Genomic DNA, 6,000 nt, shown 5'->3' on the forward strand with positions numbered 1-6,000 from the left:
GCTGTCGCCTGCCAGCTTCCAAGGAAGAGGAGGATTACAAAATTCTGCAGAATAGAACTTCCCAGAGCCATCCCCCCAGCTCCTGCCCCAACAGAGGCAGTGCACTCCAGAACTCAGCAGTGCCACAGTTTCCAGTTTCTGAGATTTTGGAGTAACACTGTACTCACCTTTCCTATTGCAACAAAAGCTGGAGTTGTTCTGCCATTTTTCAGCAATTCAGTTCAATTTGTCTTTCCCAAAGATTTTATCAGAAAGGTCATAGCATGAAAATATTTTCTCCCTTGCATTGAAAGAAAGTTTATAAAGCAAACAGTCTAACATTTCCTTAATTTTGTTTCACCTAAGTTTCACGGTTATTAAAAGAAGCATGTATATATGACCAAAATATTAAGGCTCAAAAAGGCACACATAAATAACCCTATTTTTACACCAAGCTATTTCAGCTCATCTGTCAATTGTTTGGGAGAAAGAACAGGCAGAGGGGGAGGTATTAGGTGTTATCCACTTCACCTTCATACCTCTCACAACCTGTGTGGTAGGCCTTGGTTTAGACATAGGAAAGTGCAGTTGGCAAAACACATCTACTTTGGTTTGTCTTGGATCATGGAGGAAAAACATTTTGTGATTTTTATAATGATTTCTATTTCATATTTCAAAATAAATAAAATATTTGCACAAAACAATTTCCATTTGATTCCAGCTAGAGAGGTTCAATAGAACATTGATTTTTATCCATTAGTTAAAGAGTCAACTATATATTGGCATAGGTCTCTATCAAGAATAAGCATTAATTATTACATTGATCAAGAGCCAGGCATACACCTTCCTTTTTCCAGCACAGGGGAGAAATAAGAAGTTAAGAAATATGTCCAGATTGCTGAGGATAATCTGTATAAGAGAGCACTTCCTCCTGCAAAATTAATAGCCAGTCTTTGAGACAGGATTAATTTAAGAGTAGGCTTAGATGCAATTCATAATGCTAAATGAGCAGGTGGCATTCTAAATAGTCATGCAGAAATTTCTGCCTCTCTTGGCAAACACAAATGTTTGATGTGAACAAAGCCAAAAGGGCTTTGTTATTTGCCGAACAGTCAATGCTGGCTCCCATTTCCAAGCTCTCCTTCCCTTGGGATATATGGGCCTTGTTTCAGTTACTCACTCACACAGCTTAGAGGTTATCCTTAAAAGTATTCTGACTAAGGCAGTACAAAGCTCTAGGAAGGTTTCCACTTCTTAAGAAATGCCCTCCAATGTTATGCTTCTGAAAAGGGAAGGAGTGAGGGCATTTGGACAAACAGGGAGAACTGGCTAAAAGAGAATTCCAATCATAAAGTAATAACAAAACTCCAGGATGCAGAAAATAATTAAGTAGGATTGTATTTCCGAAGAGGAAATCAGAGATTATTATGTCCAGTTTTAACTGAAACCATTTTATTGCAGTTTAAACTCTGTATAGCTGTGCTGTACTCAAACAGGAGGAACACCAGCAAGGAACGGTGTGAAATTCCTGTACCCACCAGTCTGCTGAAACTCTTTGGGTCACCCATATAGAAAAACCCCAAGCCTGTACTGAGCAGCTTCAAAAGCAAAGGTAGGTAGGTGATTACATACTGTTTTCCTAGAGTATATAACAGATTAGTGGACTTCAGCTTTATAAACATCACTGGCTTGGTCCACCCCACAGAAAACCACAACTAAATGGTGTGTTTCAATCAGGAAAGATGGTCAAAGGAAAAGAAGTTTCATGAAACCTTGGGAGACAATGTTGCCAATGGATACTGATGACCTAGAGAACCAGGTGCGAAGTTCTTTTCCTGGTTCTGCCACCAATGCTTTCTATAGCTGTATGTGCATCATTTCCCTTCTATGCCCCTGTTTCCCCTTTTCAGTTTCATACAGGATAAGCCTTTAAGTGCAAATCCAGTTTATTTCTATGTAGCTATCAGACAATCCACAGTTCCAAAGTAAGGAGCATGAACATGCATCCTGAGTTGGTGCCTTCAAATAGAACCAGAAATTAAAACCACCACCTGAATCAGGTTTTAACAGTTAGCAGAACGTTTATGACCATCCTTTACAACTGCAACCACAACACTTCATAGCATTAAGATGAGCTGCAGAGCACCAATAGGATACAGCTTCTTGAAATAAAAACAGTGCTGGCAAAGTGGGGTGGTGGTTATACCTTCGGTGAATAATCACTACAATAGTTTTAATTCTATAACTTGAAGAAAAATCTTACTCTGGATTCTGATGTTTTCCAATGTCATGGAGTTTGAAGTGAAAATCACAGAATTCCTATTTCAATAAACAAAATGGAGAAGAATGACTGTAATAAAGTGAACCTACTGGCTTGCTTCCTATGGCATGTCTTTCCAGAGGGGTTTACCAACAAGTCTCTGCTACACACTACAGAACAGATTCTGTTTTCATCTACTTGCACACAGCTTTTGCTACAACACTTAAAACTTTCCCGTCCTGAGTCTTGAAAGCTTACAGGTGATGCATATAAGGGGAAACAGAACTTTTTCTTCTAGTATTGCTGAATGATATAATATGGGCTAATTTGGACTGAGATATCAGTCACTGAAGGGTGAACTCTTGATGACTGTCATTTTTAGAGGCCACTTCAAATTAGCCACAGGTGTGAAGAATTCCAATAGCTTAGAAGGGAGAACCAGTGGTAAGACTGAAAGAAATTCAACTGATGTTAACACTGATATTCCAGCTGAGTCCTGGGGGCGTGAAATAATATTCTCACCTCCTCTCCCTTCCATAGTTCTTATATGTACTACCATCACCCTGAGTGCAAGAGAAACTGCAAACTTGAAAACATGGACAAGCAGAAGGGTCTTTTGTACTAGAAGCTCATAACTTCAAATGTCAGCCAGTGCTGCAACAAATCACCCATCTGCAGTGCTGTTGATATAAAAATTACTTCAGAGAGCCTATATGTCAGCTAAAGGCATTATTTAATGTGGTTACCAGAAATTCCTTCATAAAAATTCATGGCTCCAGCAGCTGGTTGTAGTTGCCATGAGACTTCTTGTGTGTTCTTCTTTGGAAGGCAGAGAAACCAAAACCATACTCTACGTATCATCAAAGAGCTGTGCCTATTTTTAACTAAACTGAATAAGGAAGGCTCCAAACACCACCTATTACAGAAGAGGCTTTTCCATCACCTACAGCTCACAAGCATCATTCCAGTCTGCTGGACTCTCCATAGGATTAGGCAGCAGTGAGCTTTAAACACAATGATCAGACACAGCAGAAGTAACCCAGAAAGCTTCAGGAGTTTTGCTGCATTCATCCAAAGGAAGGAAAGGCTCAGAAGGGGCCCTGCTACTCTTATTTGTGTTTTAAAAATTGTTCAAAATTTGTACTCAAAGGTAAGCACAAATCTCTACTGGAGAATATTAAAACAATGTCCTATAATGGTATGCAAATAGTTCCCTTCTGGTTAAGGCCTTACAGACATTTTTTTTTACCCTTTTGAAGTTGTCAAATTGATCTGTTTTAAAAGGGAGCTAAAAATACCCAGATAGGTATGAACCAGAGGGACATAGTTCCCAAATTGCCCTACTCAAACAATGAGAATTAGGGGATAAATTTTAATGAAAGTTTAATCCAGTACATTAATCAGCCCACCTCTCTTTGGAGATCACAATTCGCTATTAACACAGTCAAAAACTAATAATCATTAGAGGAATTAAGCCCAAGCTCCCACATCCTTCTCCTTCAGAGATGGACTGCCAGGTCCTGGCAGCAGCAGTAAGTGAGGGTGCTCAGTTGCTTCATCAGAAACAGACTGCTCTAGACATCATTTCTCAGTTCAGAAACTTTCCTATCTGGAGCTCTCAGAACTAGGCATTTGTATCAGACAATCACCTGCCAGTGAATCATTTAAGCATTTTTAAGCTCTAGTCTTCTGATGCCAAGGCTGACTTGCTAATGAGACATCTTCACTTCCAGAGACCAAGAGGGTCACAGACCACAAAGTGCTGAACACAATAGCTTAGCTCGAGACAAGGCCCATGAGGTTCTACCCCACCACCTGATGATAGGTAACTTAGTATTCACAGAATAGTCCTGGGACTTTTCCTTCTGCCCTTTGCACACTTCCAAACCTGGCTTGTGTCCAGTATGAGAGTTTACCGCATTGCCTCGGATGACAGGATTCCCTGCATACACTTCCCTGTCCCTCCTTCCTTCATCACCACATGTTATTACCACATATCTGTGGAACAGTTACTGCTCAGCTACAGAACTATAATGTGATAGAGGTTCCTATAGAATTATTAATTGAAACACAACAGGTTATTCAAAAGCAAAATTTAGAAAAAGAATTTAAAAAATTCTGCAAGCTCAGACTTTCCAAAGGTTTCTTTAATTGAGTGTACTGATAAACTCTTTCATCTGCAGTATTTTTTCTTGGTGAAAATGGTATTAAGGATAATGAAATTTCAAGTTACATAGATGTTTCTGATTTCAAAAGTCATGCAGCACATTAACAAATGAAATTTTTTCCAGTTGTTCAAGAGTAATAGAACCTACTTCAAAAACAGCATTCATTTTTTTGTTGTACTTCTCCGTAGCTCTAAATGAAGCTAACTGGTTTTCTGTGGCATATGAAATGAGGCAAAGAGATGCACAGGGGCTTGTAAAAAAGTTTTGTCTGGGGTGTATTTTCTCTTAATATAAACTAACAACAAAATTTTTTCCACTGATTCACCAAGTATTAGTAAAGTGAGTTAGGTAGCTGTCGTGGTTTTGCTCTGGGCCAATTTGTTCTCATCCCCCACACAATTACTTTAAGTTGAGAGAAGGTTTATGCAGACAAAAGAGACCTGATTTGGGAAAATAACATTAACATTTATTATTAGCAAGCTAAAACTAAAGAACTATATCTACAACAATTCTACTTAAGTAAAAGTGCTATGTATTTACAGAAATACTTCTCCCCCCTTTATATCAGTCCAAGGAGGAGAAGCAGTCTCTTTCTCCGTTCTCAGAGCTCCAGGTCTCTTCAATAACTCTGTAGTACTCTCGTCGCAGCTGGAACTCTCTTTTTCTCTTGCTCTGTGTTGGACTCCAGGGTTGGGCCTACCCCCCTCCTGGGCTAAGACTGGAGGCTGGGGGTTACCCAGGCCCTGAAGGTTTTCTCTTCCATGGACTTGCAAGGAGACACTTGCCTACCATGAATCTTCACCACAGTGTTACAGGGGATAATGGCTTTTGAGTCCACCCTTGTTTTCCTGTGGAGGTCCCTCCCCACAGGAGAACAGTCCTTGAATAGATCTCTTCAACATGGGTCTAGCATGGATTCCTCACTTGGATCCCAAGCTTACCCGAGCTGTTCTCACTCCAGCGTAAGCCTTTCTCTCAGGGTCATAAATCTTCAGCAGCAGCATGGATCCCACACACGGATCCCAACATCCCTACCCGAGCCATTCTTGCTCCAGTATAGGTTCTCTCAGGGTCACAAATCTCCAGCACCAGCAGCATGGATCTCTTACTGAGATCCCAAGCTTACCCGAGCCATTCTCACTCCATTGTAAGCCTCATCCCTCTCAGGGTCATAAATCTTAAACAGGACTCTGCCTTATCTCAGGTCTCTCATAAAGTCTCAGTTCCTTATGCATCCACTTACTTCAGTGTAGGCTCTTCCACGAGCAGCATGGGGGTCTCCTCACCCCAACAAACTTTCACAGGTAGCAGGGTTTTATTTTCCAGCCTTTTCCCTGCTGAAGGGAGAGAGAGAAAGGAGGGAAAAACAGCCCCCCCCCTTCGAACTTTTCTTCTCTCTCCTGCAGCTGCCAGCTTTGACCTTGGAGGTTCCTTATCTCTTTGCTGGAATTCTTCTGCAGCGGTTTTTCATCCAAGCAGTCAGTCCTTTAAAGCTTTTCTTCCTTTACCCTCTTACATAAGAGAAGGGGGGCTTCAGTGCCACACCTGCCCCCTGCTCAGGGCCGGGGGAGGAGGGGGCCTGGCTCCCCACAG

The sequence above is a fragment of the Myiozetetes cayanensis genome, unplaced genomic scaffold (genome assembly GCF_022539395.1).
Source record: "Myiozetetes cayanensis isolate MyiCay16 unplaced genomic scaffold, myiCay2020 scf33, whole genome shotgun sequence".
Taxonomy (NCBI): Eukaryota; Metazoa; Chordata; class Aves; order Passeriformes; family Tyrannidae; genus Myiozetetes; species Myiozetetes cayanensis.